We start from the raw sequence: 21,751 nt of genomic DNA, 5'->3' as shown, positions 1-21,751 counted from the left end.
CTTATGTAGTTCCACTGATCGAATTGAATAATCCTCTTCTGTAAACTGAGCTATTGGATGCTTCGGCAGATAACTTCCAAACCCCGTCCACTCCTTCCAAAAACTTTGATTATTTGATTAATCATCGGAAGGCCAATTAATTAGTTGTCTCTCTGCACTAATAATATATCATAAGCCATGTTATTTCACTAAATAATGCAACCATTGACTTTGAAGGCCAATGGGAATGCATATCAACCTGCCCATATAATTAACTGTACTAATAATTAATACGCATTGGCCTTCAAAGTGAATATGGTTGCATTATTTAGTGATAGACCAAAGAGGTATTCATTAAATAATACAACTATCGACTTTTTTATAGGATTTAGATCCAGTCCTTTGGTTAAAACATGTAATTAATTATCCACTATTCTTAGAGTATGCTCATATTGATCTTTTCTTGTTAGCTTTCTCCTACTCCAATCTTTATCAGGTATTTTTCAATAAACATTTTTATAATTTATGAAAGGCATAATATATAAATATAACCCTAAACTTGACACCAAATTATAACATTGACCTTGAACTTTGACAGTGCACAAATAGGACCTTTAACTATTTAAAACCTGAACAAATAAACACCCCTTGCCTATGTGGCAAAACGCGTGTTGTACACACAAAACGGCGCACGTCCGAGTTGGAATTGAAGGGTTTTTTTTTGTTCAACTTTTGTATAGTTAAAGGGCCTATTTGTGCACCGACAAAGTTAAAGGTTATACTTATAATGTGTTTTTTTATTAGGTGGCACCATATGAGTGGATTAGTAATGTCAAAGCAAGTGAGGTACATGCGTGTAGTTGCAAAATCGGAGTGTCTTTTTGTTCAGGTTTTGTATGGTTAAAGGGCCTACTTGTGCACTATCAAAGTTTAAGGTCAATGTTATAATTTGGTGTCAAGTATAGGATCATATTTATATACTATGCCTTTATGAAATTTTGGTCGAGGTCCGAGGAAAAGGCACTTTATCGGCACCATTTTCCAAGGGCCTTACCTTACAGAGCATTCTGAAAATCTCTCTGTAAAACATCAATGCACTAAGAGATAGCAAGTTAATGCTCAGTACAAATGCTTAGATATATGACTTTGTAAGATAATATAACAATGTTTGCGAAACAGTTAACACGAAAGCAGTCAACAGTTTAATTTAAACCATATTGAAGATAATAATTTATGTGAAAGTCACCATCAGGAAAGTTTTCAATCGACTCTGCGCCTGCTGAGACGAACCCTCGTCCAAGAGGACTATAGAGGACAATCCCTATGCCATTCTCTGAAAAATGCCAAGAAGACGCTGCACCTCTGCCACCTTTCTCACCAACTTACTGTCAACAGTACACTTTCCAGCTGTAGTGCTGACTTGCAGAAAATTGCACAGGATTGATGAACCTGGTCCCTGAAGAACTGCAACTCATCATCAAAAGCAACAATGTAACATCATCGGAACCAGGTCCCTATGATGGTTTGTCAATCATCAAAACTAAGAAGTTAACACAGAGTCCTGTTAGAGTGGGTAAAAGTCCCACATTGGTTGGGGAATGAACTAGTGATTTATTTATATGGAGTAGGGTAATCCTCACCTCTCGAGCTAGCTTTTGAGGTTGAGTTGGGCCCAAGGTCCATTCTTGACATGGTATTTGAGCTAGGTCCATCCCTGTTTTGGGCTCCCGGTCCATGCGCCAATGCCAGTTGGGCCTGGGCGTGTTAGAGTGGAGTGCCAGTTCCCGGTCCACGCGCCGGTGCCAGTTGGGCCTGGGCGTGAGGGGGGTGTTAGAGTGGGTAAAAGTCCCATATTGGTTGGGGAATGGACTAGTGGTTTGCTTATATTTGGGTAATCCACACCTCTTGAGCAAACTTTTTGAGGTTGAGTTAGGCCCAAGTTCATTTCTTGTCATCCGTAAATAGGCAAGAAACCTTTTGCTGCTTAATATCTCCCATATGACATAAACGCTAGTCGCTTTATCACCATGAACTGATTGCTCAATGTTAGTTTCTCATGATTGTCTTCAAACAATGTGTATTTGTATGTGTTTATCTCCTTGTTAAGCTCACCCAGGGGATACTAAATTATACACTTAATTAGTATGGACACGCGTGTTTGATGACTAGTTAATTGTATAAGCAAAAATGAAAAATATGACTATCATATGCTAACTGTAAGTGCCTTAAACAACAGGTTTCACTAACAATTTATAACATTATTGGTGTAGTGGGGCCCTTCCCCGGACACGGCGTATAGCAGTAGCTTTAGTGCACTGGGCTGCTCTTTTGTATGTTTCCACTGAACTGTGTTACATTTTTTTATAATCCTCTTCTGTAGGATATTAACTTTCTACTGCTTCCTTCTTTCCAAAATCTCTAAGTTCTTGAGTGTAACAATCCGAACCGTGGCCCTGGCCGTGACGGGCATCCCAGGCTAATGAGGCTTGAGACCAATCTAGATTAACTCAACATTAAACTTGAGTGATTTTTATAATTAATCATGGGAAAGACAATGGGAATGGATTCAACCAGGCAATTAATAAGTTGCCTCTCTGTACTACCAGTAAGCCATGTTATTTCATTAATTTATGCAACCATTGACTTAGAAGGCCAATGGGAATGGGCATTAACCTGCCAATTAATTAGCTGTCTCTCTGTACTAATAATTACTATGATGAACCCAAGAATTATTCATTAAATATTGCTACAACCATTGACTTTAATTAAGCTAATATTTTAGATACACTGCATCATCATATATGAGTATTCATCCACAAACATTTCCTCCTCCTTCCTTGTTAATCTTTTCTTGTTAGCTTTCTCCTACTGCACAATCTTTATCTGGTATTTTTCAATAAATATTTTTCAAATTTGTATCAGAAATTATGGTCATATATTTAGTTAACATCTGAGGATTTGAATATTTTTAATTATAGTCGTCAACAACTCTTTCTCAAGGATTGGATCAGAACTTATTGGAGATACAAAAGAGCAAAGAAGATCAATCGACTACTCTTCACGCTTGCGAATTGTAAGATATACTTATTAACTTTCTACTGCTTTCCTTCTTTCCAAAATCTCTAAGTTCTTGAGTTGATATAACAGCTGAATTGTTAGTCCATTTTGCTTTTAGCTTGTTATAGTTTAGTGTAAACGCAGGTGCAATTTATCAATAAACTTTATTAGTAAATTGGGAGAGAAGAGGGATTAAGAATCTAGGAATGAATGCTCTAGATTAGGGCGACTTTGGGTATTGAAAACGAGTTGAGGGAGTTATATAAGTGAAAGGACTAGTTTTCCCCTGATTTAGTAAGAGAACAACAGAATTTTTACGTCTGGGAGAGGGGGGGTTGCGTCGCATGCCAATTGTGCGGCCCTAGCCGTGCCTCCCACGGCCAATCGTGCGGCATCAGTTGTGCCTCGCAGGGCCATCGTGCATCTTGGATAGTGTCTCACTAAAATGCCCATAACTTCTTACTCAGAACTCGACATGACAAGCCGTCAACTGTGTTGGAAAGAAACTCAAATACCTTTAAATTGATAGATAGTAGGCCACCTAACTCTTTATATTCTAGGAGTAGTGGTCGTTGGATGTTGATCCAAGTAAGAACATCTACTAAAACTAAATCGATAGGAAAGTTAACCCAATTTTGAGCTAGGAGATTTCTCTAACCTCAATTCATCTCGAAAGATGTTCCCATCCTAAAGAATTGATCTTCACACTTGTATCTAAATAGAAATCATTGGGTTCAATCTATACATAGGAAGGATAGTTCAAATTCTAGCCCAAAAATGTGGGGTTTTATACTATCTCCTCCTTGGGATCATTCGTCCTCGAATGATGGATAGAAACTTATTGAAGCTCTAGAAGTAAGGAATAAAGAATAACTTCACATTAGAAATTTTCTCTAACAAAACATACATAGGCATCAAAAAGAGCTTCATGACACCACCAATTAAACTATGTAGGCACGAATCATGAGATAATGAGACTTGACATAGACATGATCTTAGGCATGAGTTTGATGGATCATGATCATAATAACGTGAGGCGCATGAATTTATTTGGTGACCATAGGTCTTGATTTATATTGATACTTGACATGAAATAAGTAAAGTTGGACATAGGAATAGAAGTATTCTCCACCTCAAATGATACGGCCAATAGCCCTTAAGTTTAGCGACACTTCTCAACTCTGTAGTTTACTACGAGTAACACACTTCATCATTTCCAACTTACAAATCCCCTGCAAAACACATAACTATAGGGCTTAAGCCTCACTGCATAATGCTTCAATGTTGAAGCCTAACCTAGAGCTAAAAGGTACTAGCTTAAGCTATGGGACTCTGTTCTAAACAAACTCAGATCTTAATCAAGAAGTACTAGCCACATAATTTAACGCACCGGAAATACAACCTAGACGTCACACGGTGCTCAAGAATACAAGTAGTCTCAAGCTAACCTTTTAAGCCTTCTAACAATCTTGCAACTCATAATAAAGATAAACTTGACATATAAAGTTTTGAAATAACTGAATTAATGTGAACTGAAATTCGTAAACTTAGAAACCTTGCAAACAAGCATTTTGAATCTAAAATAGGAAACAATCGGACAAGCCTCTACTTCTAATTAGAGAGCCACTGGACTAGCCCCAGCTGACTCGAACTACACAGAATCAAATAGCTAAATACTTCATAATAACAAGTCTGACAAAATGTGTCCTCAAACTATGAGGACTCACCAAGTGTCGGGATGTATGTGGAGATGATCGAAATCAATCACACTACTGGAACTGAACACCAGAACCTACATTATAAAATAATGTAGCACATAGAGTACTGAAATGTACTGAGCATGTAGGGTTGAATGCATAAGTAAAACAATAACTCACTGTGCACTTAGATTTTCAAGACATGCTCCTTACACCCCTGAACATGAATTAACTCAAAAACAATCATCTCAAAGCCTGGAAGGTCAACTTAAAAATCCCCAAAGTTAAGAAGTCAAAATAAGGCTAAGTCTTCAACACTTAGTTAAATTTTCAGGCTTTAAGTGTAACACCCCGCATTTTGGGCTAGAATAAAAACCATGATTTTGATGCGTTGATAATCCCGAAGCCATAAAGCCTATGCCAATATGGCATGTTAATTATTTGCGTAGTATATGAATTCATCCAAGCTTGAATTTAGACCATAGAGATCCTTCAACTCAAGGACGAGTTGAAACTATTTCGATCGATTAAGTTTTAGTGGACGTTGTAATTTGTGTAATCTACCATCAACCATAACTCTATATATATGTCGAATTAGAGATCCTACTATATGTCAAATGATAGGTCTTTGAGTTAGCTTTCCAACGATATCAATTTTGCTAAAATCCAGCACCCGAGCAAGAAGTTATGGCCTTTCAAAGTAGTAGGCGGCGCTTATGTAAACACAGGCGATAGCATAGGCGGCGCCTATGTAAACATAGGCAATAGCATAGGCAGCGCTTATGTAAAGTTTTCAAGTGACTTAAACACTCTGTTTTTGGGGTAAAATGGTTCTTTTCCTCCCTTACTTAGCCCTAAACACGAAATTCAGTTCCCAAAGACCCCAAAATACACCTTCATTCATCAAAATTGTTCAAGAACTCTCTCTAGAGCTTCAAAATAAAAATCCAAGTAGTTCAATATTCAACCGTGGGTTTTCAAAACAAATTGAAGATTTGGAATCTCCGCAAAGTAAGCTTCAAGAAGCACCTATCATATTCGCATATAGAGGTACGTGGGGTTATCTCAAAAATCTCATGGGCTTTAAAAATTCATGTTTTCAAATGGGGGTTTTGAAATTTTGAATATGATTATGTTTTTAAACATTTTATGATATTGATTTGGCTGGCCTACTCCCAAAGTGATTTGCTATATGATATATGTATATGCATGTATTCCAAAAAGATGTTAACTTGAGAGCATGAATGATATGAAGTTTCCTCTCTTAATATAAATTTATTTTAAATGTTCATATGATGTAAATTGTTTGAAAACATCTTGAAGAGCATGACATGAGATGTTTTGAGAATTGATATGATTTTGACTTGAAAACGAGAAGGTTATTCATGTTGAATACAATGGTTGAATGAGAAGAATGATGTGATATTGATGGCTTGCAAGTCGGGTATGACAATACCCTACAGAGTATGACATGTGATTGATTTGAACAAAATTTGAATGCATTGATTTTACATGAGATAGGTGGATGACCGAAGAAGGCATTTGAGTGTAAGGGCTCATCGCTGGAAACCGTGTTTACCGACATGGGAATTTGGTACCAGGGTAAGTGATCTTGAGTACTTGACTTTATGTCATTCCCAAATTGGGATATAGGTAAGAGCCAGGGCTAAGTGATCTAGGACACTACCATTGGGTCGAGACACCATGCTTCGTGGTCTTATGTGTCTCTCCCTCACTTATACTCTAATCTCGGTGGCAACCGAGGATTGACAGTTGGTGTAAATTATGTAGGGTATTCCACCTAACTTAGTTGCATTTCATTGTTATTGAAAACAATTACATTATGCCCGTGTGTTTTCAAATGATTTGATATGAAACTGCTTTATAATGGCTCTCAACTATATTTTATAAAAATATTATGTTTTGTTTTGATATCTCTACGTGCCAATACTTTTGTGCTGACCCCCTCCCCTCTCCAACCTCTCAAGTTTAGAGGCCCAGTCTAGAGGTCAAGAGAATCAGTAGATCATTCAGATGGTGAGCCTTCTATGTTTCGGAAGGTCTTATGTCCTGCAGTCCTTTTATCTTATATTTAATTTTGGGGTCTACCAGGGGCCTTGTCCCAGTTTATACACAGTTACTTGACTCAGTCATTTGTTAGAGATTTTCGCAGACAGTTGTTTAGAGGTTGATTGATGTTGGGGGAACTTTATTTCCCCGTTATTGTTTCTTTTCATATTTATGACCATGTTTCCGAATTATTGTGTTTCTTCCGCATTACTTTGATCATATGAATTAGGTGCATGATTAATAGGGATGTTTCGGGCCTCCATGGTTCGAAATGCTCATCACGGCCAGGCCCTGGTTCAGGTCGTGACATTAAGCCTCATTTGAAAGCACTAGGAGTTGAACTAAACTAAGTCTAATACGGGGTATTACACATAACACAATGATTTGTATGTCTATCAATTAAAATATTCAAGTCTATCATCACCCACTTTATGAATCTCTTCACCTTAAAATTTACTACATAACTTCTCACCTACTAGACTGGCTTACAATTACTAGATAAAAATCAAGGGATTCTGGGTGTAGTAAAATCACACAATCAGGATAGTCGATTTTAATCTTATAATATAACCCATTACGGTCTATTAGCACATTCTCCTTCCTCACGTCACATCTACTTACCCATACATACATTTAAACTACTTTTAAAATTCTATGAACATCACTTGTTGAATAATTTGCAAACCTATCCTTTCCTTCATAACACTTGGATTAATCATTGGGAATGGATCCAAACTTGCCAATAACTCCTTCTGTACATCTTTACTTGTTTATGTTTTTAGAAATAGATGTCCGGCAATATTTATCCAGTTTGAAAAACCAATGAATAATTTATCCATTTGTACCCATTTTACCCTTTATATAACATTGTCTAATGCATTTTCTAAAGCATTAAATTTATTATATTCAAAGGAAGACATAGTAAAATTTGTAATATATTTGAAACCAACAAGAGAGTTATGTATTTCTTCTCAAAACCTGTTTGTGAAAATTCCCATAACCAAAATGGCAAGAATATGTATAATCATTCACATAGATATCGAGAGATACGAATAGAAATGTCGATCCAGTTACTTGAAACTGATAATCCAACAGTTGGTGAACTTGCAGGAATTTTCCAACTTTATCTACGAAAAATGGTTCAAAATGGTATTGACGATGCATTAGATCAGCTAGGAATGATCAAGAGTGGAGGTGATCTGAGTAGCGTCGAGTTTGATCAAATTGAGAAACTTGAACTGGAGCTAAGATTTTTGAGGACCTTTATAAAGTACAAAAATGTTCTTTTGCCTGATTCCTTGGTCAAAATCACAAGGACGGCCCAACGGATTGTGAAAAATCTTGATTTTAGTAGAATTCCAGATGAATGCAGAACTAACATTAATGCGGAAAGGCTAGTATCACAGTTGCAGGAATTCGTTGAAGGTAATACCAGTTCAATGTGTAATTTCGAGCTGGATGATTCTGATCCGATGAAATATATGGATTACCTCGACAAGAATCTAAATGATTCGCTGAGGCTTCTATCCGGTCCGCCTGATCCTGATATGACAAAGGAAGTGAAAATCCTTAAGAAGCAGTTGAGCTACATTCAAAAGAGAATGAGGTTTCTAAGATACTTATATGGCACAGAGATAAATGGTTGCGTCGGCCATGAGAAATTGAAAGGTTTGCGGACCCAAATTCAGTTAATGGCTGAAAATGTGGGACACTTCTTTCTCTTTTTGGTGATGAAGATCATACGCTTGTGTCTTACTGTTTATGCCTGATTGTATTAGTGAAGCTGGAAATGAAGAAGATTTTTCATGGTGAACTAAAGGCTTCAAAGTTTACTCAATCAAAAACTTTCAGGGAAAAGAAATTACCAAAAGGATTTTCACATCATCTCAACAGTTTTCTGGTGTATCTTAGAAATAAGAAGCTTAAGAACTTTGCATCTGCTCGAAACATTGATGTGGTGATAGAGTTCTTGTTGGTTTTTCTCTGTGATGTGCCAAATCATGTTATTAAAGGCAAGAGGTTGAATGAAGTCTTAGCAAAGATTGGAGTTGTTGTGGGTGACATACTATGTGTAATCAAAGAAGACGCCAACAAGATTGATGATGCTATGATACAAATATTGGAGAAAATTGAAGATCTAAAGGCAGATGCGGAAGAGAAGTACAAATCCTTAAAATACAGTCCATCTAATGAGTTCCCCACAGTTGGTGGATTGAGCTTTCTTGATTCTTTTTTAAGGAAATTGAATGATATGTTGAAATCTGAATCAAGTTCAGATTTCATGATGAAACCCTATATTGGAACTTTAGATGAAGATCTTTCGTATCTAACATCTTTTTTCAGAGATGTTGCAAAGGTGCATCATAAAGATGAAGAAATTCTCAAAGATCTTCAAAGGGGCACTGTAAAGTTGGCATACAAAGCTGAAGTATCCATTGACTCTATTCTGGTTCAATGTAATGCTCTTTCGCATTTTTTTGGCTCGCTTCCTGCAATCATCAAAGAGAGCAAGCAAATTCTTGCGAAGGTGAAGGAGATGAGGTTTCGGAACCTTCCTCTTAAGCCCTAAGCATCTTCCAACTTATCGTAGCAATCCTGTGAATGATGAGGAGATAGTTGGATTTGAGGATGAATCAGAAAAAATAATTCAGTATCTGATTAGAGGTACCCATGAGATAGATGACGTCCCAATTGGACGCATGGGAGGACAAGGGAAAACGACTATTGCCAGAAAGGTGTACAATAATGGCTGCATTGTTCACCATTTTGATGTTCAAGCATGGTGCATCATTTCCCAATCATATAACCGGAGAGACCTATTACAAGAGATTTTTAGTCAAGTTATGGGTAAAGAGGATAAGGGAGATAAGGAAGACATCCTTGCTGAAAGGTTGAAGAAAAGCCTAACGGGAAAGAGATATATCATTGTCTTGGATGATATGTGGGATGTTAAGGCATGGGATGACTTAAGGTTTTCGTTTCCTGACGTTGGAAATAGAAGCAGAATAGTATTAACAACTCGACTTGAGGAAGTGGCTAAGCAAGTCAAGCAACATATTGATCCTTATTCTCCTCCATTCCTCACACCCGATGACAGTCGGAAGTTGTTGCAGAAAAAGGTGTTTCAACAGGAAAGTTTCCCTCCTTCGCTACAAGATGTGAGTAAAGATGTTGCGGAAAGATGCAAAGGATTGCCTCTGGTGATTGTTTTGGTTGCTGGAATAATCAAAAGGAATAAAATGGAAGCCTCTTGGTGGCATGAGGTTAAAAATTCTCTGGTTTCCTATCACGGTGAGTCTGAAGGATATAGTCTTTCGACGATGCAGTTAAGTTATGATAACTTACCTGACCATTTGAGACCGTGCCTTCTCTACATGGGGATGTTTCCGGAGGACGCAAGCATTCCAGTATCTGAATTGATAAGTTTATGGATAGCGATATGCTTCGTGCAGAATATTGAAGAATCTGGGAGATTGGAAGAGACAGCCGAAGGTTTCTTGAATGATCTCATTAGCAGTAACGTGGTGATGGTTTCAGGCAGAAGCTACAACGGAAAAGTCAAATACTGCCAGGTTCATGATGTAGTGCTTCACTTTTGTTTGAATAAGAGTAGAGAAGAAAAGTTTATGCTGGCAGTGAAGGGAAATGCTAACCGATTTCAATCTTCCCGTTGGAAGGATAGACGAGTGAGTTTCAATTTCACTGATGAACAGTTCAGTTTGGGCTCCAAAACTTTCCGCCAACGCTTGAGGTCAGTGATAATGACACATGAAGGAGATTCTTGAGGTCAGTCATAAAATGTTTAAAACATAATCATATTCGTAATTTCAAAACCCCCATTTGAAAACATAAATTTTTTTAAAGCCCATGAGATTTTTTTTAGGATAACCCCGCGTACCTCTATATGCGAAGATGATAGGTGTTTCTTGAAGCCTGCGTTGCGGGGATTCCAAATCTTCAATTGGTTTTGAAAACCCACGATTGAATCTTGAACTACTTGGGTTTTTATTTTGAAACCTAGAGAGTGTTCTTGAATAATTTTGAGGAAAGTATGTGTATTATGGTGTTTGAGGGATTAAATCCCGTGTTTAAGATGATTGGGAAATGGTTAATTACCAAAATGCCATTAATTTTCTGGATGGGCTGAAAATTTGGCCTGGGGCGATCCACTAGGCTACGCGGGCTCTAGAGCACCGCTTTTTAGCAGGCGTCGCCCGTTTTATCATGGGCTGCCTTCTAGGCCAGGCGATCCAGCGGGCGGCACAGGCTAATCGTGTGGTGGCACTGGAATGCCAATCCAAACTTGCCCTTATGCTCGTCTAAAAATTCCGAAACTCTTCCGGGACGTACCCTTAACTTCCCCGATCTCAACGTAACAAGAAAATCAAAAATCGAAGGTCGGGAAGACTGAAAAATTGTATCCCGAAAGATTAAGAGTTAAAAATAAAACTAAGTATTTACTCTACACTTAGAAATATTCTAGTTTTTAGTCCCTCAACATAATACTAAAAATAAAATCGACCCGAGAATTTTTACGGGGCATCACAATAGGAGTAATTACCACACTTATGTTAATAAAGAATAATTCCGTTCGGGTCTATATACATAGGAAGACGGTCTAAACTCTAGCCCGAAAACACGGGGTGTTACATACCAAGACTTGCAAGTCCTATTTCTGAGCCATAATGTCATAAGCATGATCTTTCATAAAAATATAGTTTCAGACCACCCAAACATGTAATTTGCATAAGAGATTTCATATTCCGAAACTCAAGTCAAAATCATGCAAAAACTTTTATCAAACATATTGTGGTCATGTGCTTTTAGCTAAACCATGCACTCTTTCATTACATGTATATTCAACATTCACAACCCTCTCTTTCGTATCAAAAGTCATATTCGAAACATAGCAAAAGCCCAAGTATTTCATATCATACTTTTCAAAACGTATTCAAAACAATTCATAACATACGAATATGGGAAAACTCATAACAGGAGAGAGATTCATTATAATTCATGCTCTCAATTGAATAATCATTCTTGAACACATACATACATATATACATAATTTCAAATCAATTTGGAGGAAAGGTCTAAAGACCAAACAATCCCGTCAAAACTTCTAAAACATGATTATATTCATAAACTTTTAACCCCATTCTTAAAACATAATTTCTATGCCTATGAGATTTTAGGAAAACCCAGCTTATCTCGATTTCGGAGAATAATGGGTGATTCTTGAAGCTCACGGATTGGGGATTTCAAATCTCTAATTATCTTCTAAAACCCATGGTTGAATCTTGAGTTATTTGGGTTATGAGTTTGAAATCCTAGAGAGTGTTCTTGATAGAGAAAAATATCAATGATATGGGTATTTGGTAGTTAAATCCCATGTTAGAGGTGATAAGGGGTTTGAAAAATACCCATTACCCTTAATGAGATGGAACTTAAATGCCGAAAAACTCCCAGGCGTACAACAGACCATGCGTCGCATGCTATTTTCCACCGAACTGGAGCATGCAACACATGCTATATCGCATGTTTCCACCATGCGTTGAACCATACGATGCATGCATATGGCATGATGCCATTGTTTTGGGCATCCAAACATGCCCCAAACGACGTCTAAAAATTCTGAAACTCACCCAATACGTACCACAACCTTGCCCCATCGTAACGCAACAAGAAAATCTAAAAAAGGAGGTCGGAAAGGTTGAAAATAAAATCCCCAAATATTACGAGCTAAAAATGAGTCTAAGTCTTTTAACACTTAGAATATTTTCAAGTTTCCAAGGCTAAGAGTACACTATTAGAAGCTAAAACATGCACGGTTTTTTTTACGGGGCGCTACATTATCTCCCCTTTGGGATCATTCGTCCCCGAATGATGGGTAGGAACTTGTTGAAGCCTTAAAGGTATGGGATAACAGGGGTAGGACATATCTTCTAAGAAAGGATCTGACTGATCTGAAACCTTTACACTTCTATCATGAAACTGGATTCTGAGTTGATGAACGTATGACTGAATACGCAATAATAACTGATGCGAAGCTTGTTAGGGCATATGTGTCTATGAACTATATTTCGCCCATCATAAAGAGTATAGCATGAATTATGGGAACTGAGCACACTATAAAGCATAAATACATGAGTCATGAGTTGCATGACCTCAATTTAGAGTTCATAACATATGGAATATGATTTCGACTGCTGAATGAACTGAAGTTCCTCATTTAGGAATCTGGAAAAGAACATGATTCTCTATCATATACATGAACATGAACTATGATTATGAAACTGAAACGTGAGGTATGAGTAGGTGTTAGGATAACTGAAAAATACTGAGACAGGAATGGGTTGAGCCTCACCCTTCCCTTCTAATGTCCTATGTTATACTGACATCACCACTATAATCTGAGGGCCGGACTTGGTTCTCCCCCTTGGCTTCAAGCCGTCATCTTCAGTTTAGGAGATCCCTTACTAGACTATAAACTTAACCGCACTTACTACACTCTGGGGTCTGAAATATGAAAATACACAAAATTAATAGAACTTAACCCGAAAGACCACTCATGAAAGTGGAAAGCCCACTGCTAATACTACCTTCTGAGAGACACTCTATATTTCGATAGCCCCAAGAGTCATAGTATAATGCTTGCACACTTATTTCTATCGGTTCAACCTTCAAAACTCAAACTTAGATTCTAACACTTAATATGGATATCATAAGCCTTTGATGAACCATACCATTTTCGACATAGCGTACCAATATCGCGACTCCAAATTTATGTTTCATTACTATGAGAATCAAGATCATAAAAAAAAGCTCAACACTATCAATCAAAACTCTTTAACCTGGCTATTTAGAACCCATATAACATCTACTAGTCTTTCTCCATCTAGCAACTCAATGGTACTACTAGCCACACGCAACATTTAATAGTCTTAGAAAAAAATGCCACAACTCCATATCACCTTGGGCATACCTCTACATCATACATATAACATCATACTTCATTACAAATCAAACAAACTTAAGCTCTGGCATACACTGTTCAAGCCTATTAGACCACTTCCATAATACTCATATCATTAACCAAGAAATCATCACATCCACCTTCATGGACATCAATTGTTCAAACTTAATGTCTAGTGCTAAACGTGATTTACAACCCAACCTTATACACAATTCTCAGAAACATTCATCATTAATCTTAAGTCACTATTCTTACATCCACATTCTACATTAAATTCAAGTCTACAGTCTAGCATCAATTATCTACCACTACTGAAGAATGCAACATAATAAACTAGTCCATCAAATTGGGACATTCTATCCAAATACCTCAAAAATCTACTACATACCTTCTCACAAGTAGTACTAGTTTACAACTACCACCGGAAAGAAGGTCAAGGGGGGTAAAGTCACGTAATAGACATGATCAACCTTAATCTTATATTATAACCCCATACAATCTTATCTACTTATACGGTTTTCTCACATCACACTTACTTACCCAAACATACATTTAGACTACCTTCAAATTCCATAAACAACCATGAGTCTATAATTATAACTTACTGGGTCATCTAGCCATTTTCATACTTCAAGCAGACAACAATTAGCCTTAACCAATAACTCCTTCTCTACCCTTCTACTAAACTAACATACAAGGACGTATCACTTTATTTCCAACTCAACCCCGTGCGAAAAGATTCGACTATACATATATTCAACCAACACAAGAACAACAAGTTGCTAGTGAATCAAAATAGGCCTCATACGGCTTCACAAGACTTTGATTTTTCAAAAACACCATGATAACAAGATTACATATTACAAGAGATAGAAAGTTGATACACAGTATTCAATGATCTAAGAATACACATCTTAATGTGTATAAATAAAAATCTGAGCCTAACACTTCCCTCACAGACTACCATACAATCCACACATGTTACTAGTTACCACATTAGTCTATCACTATAAAGTGGTAAATCACTCTCAAACATCAGTTATTCAACTAAAATATCTATATACACAAAAGTCACCCTCACTCTGACTTCTAACTTTATGACTTCATATCACCAACTTATTGGTCTAATCTCACTACCAGCAGGTCATGACACTGATACTTTAACTTATACTACTAATCAGGTGGAAATACAGCTCTAACATTCTGCTACACATCATTCCCCTTGAAGCATGACATCTGCAACATAAATTTTTGAAAAGAGATGGAATACTTTTAATACTACAGGCTGAAAAGCACGATTTCATTAAAATCAAGGTTCACACTAGAACCAATACATTCTGAAGCACCAACGGACTCTTCTCAAGTCCTTGCATAAATCTTATATGATTCTATCATAAAAAACCATACCATTTAGACTCTAAACTTTTGTACTTGAATCAGCCCAATAATGAGACATGTCTGAGAATATCCGAGTAAAGGGAGAATTGCGATGACTGTTACTTTTGTATGGCCGACACCATAGCATGAATTTGAGTATGAAAGAGGAACATTCTGACTCTATTGCACGAACTAGAACATGAAGAAGGGAAAATATTTTTAAACACCTTGTAGCCTCCTGCTTATAAGTATGGCGCGCTACACACCCATAAACAAGACTCTACCCGACGTGATTTTACAGATACCCTGGGACCATGAACCGTGGCTCTGATAACAAGTTTGTCACAACCCAAACCGGGGCCCTGGCCGTGATGAGCATTCCGAACTATGAAGGCCCGGAACACCCTTCTCTATCTGATAATTATGCACAACATTCATATGATAAAAGATAATGCAAAAATGGAAATTTAGTATGGAAACATGGTCAATTTGAAAGTGATCATGATACTGAAAACTGAATTCCAAAATATATTTGAACAATAATGTCTGACTCAGTCTGCAAAATCTCTACTATAAACTAAACAACTGTAGAAAAAACTGGGACAAGGCCCCCCAGTCGACCAAAACATGACTAAAGATAACTATCTGAATAACCAGGCCTTCTAGATCATAGAAGGCTCACCACCGCACAATCTGATCTGCAATCTGAAATATTTACTATTTATCTGGACCCCTAGACTGTGCCTCAGAACCTGGAAGGAGGGGTTGTCAGCACAAAAGTACTGGCACACAAAGTAATCCAAAAATAGAGTATTTGAACATATATATATATATATATATATATATATATATAATATATGAGAGAAATTTTCATATAACATAATGCATAAAACAGTTTCTGAAAACACGTGGGCATCATTTGAAGATCATGGGTCATTCTTGTCAAAACAGTTTCTGATCTTTGTAGTACTTCTGAGTTAGGTGGCGCTCTCCTACAAGTCTGATATTCCACGGGCTATATGGAATCTGCCATTGACTCGGCGGGGAAGCTCCCAACCCAAGTGTGTCGTAAGGGTTAGAGTGTCTGAGTCTGATACTTCACACGGCACTAGGCCAGCGTAATATAATATACCCGGATCGGTAAATCACAATTTTGGGCAATGAGTTATCTGGAATCATGCCTTCTTCGGGGAATCACCTAAGCTCTCTTTATGCCCTATTTTAGCCTTTTCTGAACATGCAGCATTCTGTAGTTCTAAAATATGTAAATCTGATAAAGTCTGATTTCTGTATTAGTCTGTGTCTATTATGGCATTTTCTGAGTTTTGTATCGTCATACCAAGACTTAAAAGTCCTATTTCTGAGCCATAATGCCATAAGCATGATCTTTCATAAAAATATAGTTTCAGACCACCCAAACATGTAATTTGCATAAGAGATTTCATGTTCCGAAACTCAAGTCAAAATCATGTAAAAACTTTCATCAAACATATGGTGGTCATGTGCTTTTAGCAAAACCATGCACTCTTTCATTACATGTATATTCAACATTCACAACCCTCTCTTTCGTATTCAAAAGTCATATTCAATTCATATGCTTTTCAAAACACATTCAAAACAATTCATAACATATGAAGATGGGAAAACTCATAACAGGAGAGGGATTCATTATAATTCATGCTCTCAATTGAATAATCATTCTTGAACACATACATACATATATACATAATTTCAAATCAATTTGGGGGAAAGGTCTAAAGACCAAAACAATCCCGTCAAAACTTCTAAAACACGATTATATTCATAAACTTCAAAACCCCATTCTTAAAACATGATTTCTATGCCCATGAGATTTTAGGAAAACCCCGCGTAGCTCGATTTCGTAGAATAATGGATGATTCTTGAAGCTTACGGATTGGAAATTTCAAATCTCTAATTATCTTCTAAAACCCATGGTTGAATCTTGAGTTATTTGGGTTATGAGTTTGAAACCCTAGAGAGTGTTCTTGATAATTTTTGAGAAAAATATCAATGATATGGGTATTTGGGAGTTAAATCCCGTGTTAAAGGTGAGAAGGGATTTGAAAAATACTCTTTTACCCTTAATGAGACGGAACTTAAATGCTGAAAAACTCCCAGGCGTGCAACAGACCATGCATCACATGCTATTTCCCATCGCTCTGGAGCATGCGACGCATGCTATATCGCATGTTGCCACCATGCGTTGGACCATGCGACGCATGCATATCGCATGATGCCACTGTTTTGGGCATCCAAGGATGCCCTAAACGACGTCTAAAAATTCCGAAACTCACCCAATACGTACCACAACCTTGCCTCATCGTAATGCAACAAGAAAATCTAAAAACGGAGGTCGGAAAGGTTGAAAATAAAATCCCCGAAGATTACTAGCTAAGAATGAGTCTAAGTCTTTTAACACTTAGAATATTTTCAAGTTTCCAAGGCTAAGAGTACACTATTAGAAGCTAAAACATGCACGGTTTTTTTACGGGGCATTACATTTCACTATAAAGGAGAGAAAGTACAATGTGGAGAAGGCTGAATTTTCTGAATGATGAAAATAACCCACTAAATTGCACTTATATTGTACGTGCGTACAAATAGGTCCTAGGCCCAAAATCATAAAGGCCCATACCGCGGGGTGAAGTGGTGAGCTCGGGATAGGTCCGATCCCTACGCTACCACCACAGACCCCATTGAAAATGACAAACATAGGTCGCACCACGAAACTTTCAGGGCCAGACCAACAAAATTCGGGTCACAACTCTAACATATGGTATAATATATGCTAGTCACCTTAGAAATGGAACGACCATGAACTGACTGCTCAAACTTCACGTCTGTATGTTACATTCTCATGGTTGCCTTCAATCAATGTGCATTTGTATGTGTATTTCTAATTATTATGATATTCTTTTCTTTCTCATTTTCTGTAAATTAAGTCTCCTAAACAACAGGTTTCACTACAAACTCATGTAATTTCCACTGAACTTGGACTCATCTAATTTTACTTTTCTAATTGTTGGGAAGGCCAATGGGAATTGATGTTTTACAGAGAGATTTTCAGAATGCTCCATAAGGTAAAAAAAAAAAAAAAAAAAAAAAAAAAAAAGGGCATCCCGGTGTACTAAAGCTCCCGCTATGCGCAAAGTTTGGGGAAGGGCCCCACACAAGGGTGTATTGTACGCAGTCTTACTTTACATTTCTGCCAGAGGCGGTTTCCAAGGTTTGAACTCATGACCTCTTGGTCACATGTAAGGTAAGGCCCTTGGAAAATGGTGCCGATAAAATGTCTTTTCCACGAACCTCTACCCCCCTTTCAGTTATGGTGATAGGTGACATAACATGCAGAATAATAGGAAAATCTTCAAGAACAGTTTCTCTAAGAATAGCTTAATGAAAGAAAGAACACCTTGCCGGTGTGTTTTAATCAAACTGTCCGACTCTAATTAAGCGCATAGGCAACTTACTGGTTTCTGGATAAATTATTAACCGCTTTTGTATTAACAATTTCATAGACTTGTGTCTTTACGAAGTTAAATAGCTAAGCCTTTGCAGAGAGCATCAACTTGACTGATTTAACACACTCTCTGTTCCCTGAATTATATAGCCATTTTGTGTTTGCATCGATGAATTTTCTTTCAAAATCCATTTCAACCGCATCATTGATTTATTATTTTGCTGGTTTGCTTTGTAGTGTTTCCCTAGATTCAACCTGGAGAATTCTGAGCATAACATGCAAGTATTTTTGAGAAACTAAATGTAATGGCTGCAAGAAAAGGATGCACCCCTTCACAACTAACATTGGTTTGGACTTCTTCACCAAGGCGATGATGTATGCCCTATACCGGGCACTACGAAGATTGAGAAGCTCAACGAAAAATTGAATGTGGAGGACATGAAAGAGCTTGAGTCGTATTCCTCTGGTCATGATGTTGTCAATGGTGAGAGACTTGACAGACAAGTGTACATGTTGTCGTATCGTTGCTGACGAATTGAAGAAAAGCCTAATGGGAAAGAGATATCTCATTGTCTTGGATGATATGTGGGATGGTAAGGCATGGGATGACTTAAGGTTCTCGTTTCCTGATGTTGGAAATAGAAGCAGAATAGTAATAACAACTCGACTTGAGGAAGTGGCTAAGCAAGTCAAGCACCATGTTGATCCTTATTCTCTTCCGTTCCTCAAACCCGATGAAAGTGAAGTTGTTGCAGAAAAAGGTGTTTCAACAGGAAAGTTGCCCTCCTTCACTACAAGATGTGAGTAAAGCAGTTGTGGAAGACAATGTTAGTTGTGAAGCGGTGCATCCTTTTCTTGCAGCCATTACATTGAGTTTCTCAAATACATGCTCGTTATGCTCAAAATTCTCCAGGTTGAACCAAGGGAAACACTACAAAGCAAACCAGCAAAATAATAAATCAATAATGCGGTTGAAATGGATTTTGAAAGAAAATTCATCGATGCAAACACAAACTGGCTATATAATTCTGGGAACAAAGAGTGCGTTAAATTAGTCAAGTTGATGCTCACTGCAAAATCAGCCAAGGAGACATACACATACAAAGTGAAAGTCCTTTCTTAAAACATCATCAATTCTTATGATCAACAGCTCCATAAATGGAACGACCATGAACTGACTGCTCAAACTTCACGTCTGTATGTTACATTCTCATGGTTGCCTTCAATCAATGTGCATTCATATGTCTATTTTCTAATTATTATGATATTTTTTCTTTCTCATTTTCTGTAAATTGAGTCTCCTAAACAACAGGTTTCACTACAAACTCATGTAATTTCCACTGAACTTGGACTCATCTAATTTTACTTTTTTAATTGTTGGGAAGGCCAATGAGAATGGATACTACTAACATTGATTGGGGAATGGACTTGGGTAATCCTCACCACTTGAGATAGCTTTTGAGATTGAGTTAGGCCCAAGGTCCATTCTTGACAATCCTGTCTTCCGAGAATGTGTATTCTTTCTTAAGGGACCTCATTTGACTGATATGCTTTCATGTTTTCCTTTTAGAACTTTTCGCAGTTGAGATTAACTCTGTATATGTCCAAACACGCCTACAATGATGGCTGATTATGAAATAGAGGAGGAATTTAGAAAGTTTGGGTAAACTAAAGCCTGATGCTGGTTGCCATGGTTTTGGGAGGTGATCATGACTATCGAAGATCAAGAGGAAATTGGTTACTACAGACAAGCTCCTCGGCAAGGAAGAGCTTACTCTAACAATCAGCAAAAGCTTGAGAATATGGGAAGTAGTCATCGGAATATGCAAGTTAAATGATTGAGCTAATACTCAGCCACAAGCATGAATCTCTCGGGTTTAATGCATACAATAGATCATAAACAGGATAGGTTAGATCATGTTATTCTGGGTACAAAAATCTGTATATTACGCAATGAACTTCAACACTAAGTTCAAGAACAACTTGAAGAACTACAGTGAAGTTCAACAACTTCAAGAACTACAAAGAAGTTCCAACAACTTCAAACACAAGTTCAAATGAACTATCAAAATGAAGTTTATATCAACTTTAAAAAATGAAGATGAAACAGAAAAGGATAGAATCAAGTCCACCGAATTCACGTATGTCGTTAGGGAATTTATTCCCCTCAAGTACCTAAGGTTAATGAAATCTTTATTTCAAGGATAAAATGATTCGCTTTCAGAAAATAGCGGTACCTCAAATTTTCTGAAATTTCGAATTCACTAAACGATTTGATGATCACATGAGAGTTTTTAGAATACGAAGAAGATGTTTTTCAACTCAAAATCGTACCTTTATCTGAGGAAAAGTTCAAGTATTTTATAGTCATAAAGAGTCCCTCAAGAAAGTAAGCAATGGTTCACGAAAAGAGACAACTTTCTGAAACATCATGCCACCTGCGCTCGGTTTGCGACCGTAGACCTACGGTCGCAGGTGATATTTTGCACATTCCAGTGACTTTTGTATTGTGTAAAATATTTCTGTTGGATTTTTGAATTAAAATTTCACTTATTTTCAAATATCGAATAAATTTTATCCAAAAAATTAATATCTCAATCAATTATTTTTCAAATCCGAATTTGAATTCGAAGCCGAGTTGAGCGAGCAACAACAACGGCGCAAGGCATCTCTTGTTCTTGCCTCACTATCCACATGAAAGAGTGTTTCTCAATATAAGCACAAGAAAGTTTCTTTCTCCCACCAATGTGGAAGAACTTTACTTCCTCGAGTGAAAGTTCACTCCACTTTTTCCTCCAATTTATTCCCTCCATTTTTCATTCACATATTCACTTAAAACCCAATAATCCCTCACCTAAATGGGGAATGAATATTTTATCAAAAAATTAACAGAAAAGTATGTGATCAACAAGCAAAGACTAATTGCATCTGGATAAGTAGGTTTTCCTTTGAACTTTTTGTATTGAACTTGCATCGGATGCACTCAGTCAATCGGTTGATGTGATATCTGTAAACCGTTGAACTTTAATGTACACCTATACAACACAAGTTTCACGTCCAGTGTTTTAACGTCTATGGTTCTCACGATTTTATTCGTTTCAACCATGAACACGT

The 21,751-nt window shown here is 37.2% G+C and overlaps 1 pseudogene; it reads left to right on the top strand.

The window, feature by feature from the left end:
• Positions 1 to 2,751: 2,751 nt before the first annotated feature.
• Positions 2,752 to 21,053, top strand: LOC107864437 (annotated as a pseudogene).
• Positions 21,054 to 21,751: the final 698 nt, after the last annotated feature.

This window comes from Capsicum annuum, chromosome 3 (assembly GCF_002878395.1).
Source record: "Capsicum annuum cultivar UCD-10X-F1 chromosome 3, UCD10Xv1.1, whole genome shotgun sequence".
NCBI classification, from domain to species: Eukaryota; Viridiplantae; Streptophyta; class Magnoliopsida; order Solanales; family Solanaceae; genus Capsicum; species Capsicum annuum.
This window is presented reverse-complemented; position numbering and strand designations above follow the sequence as displayed.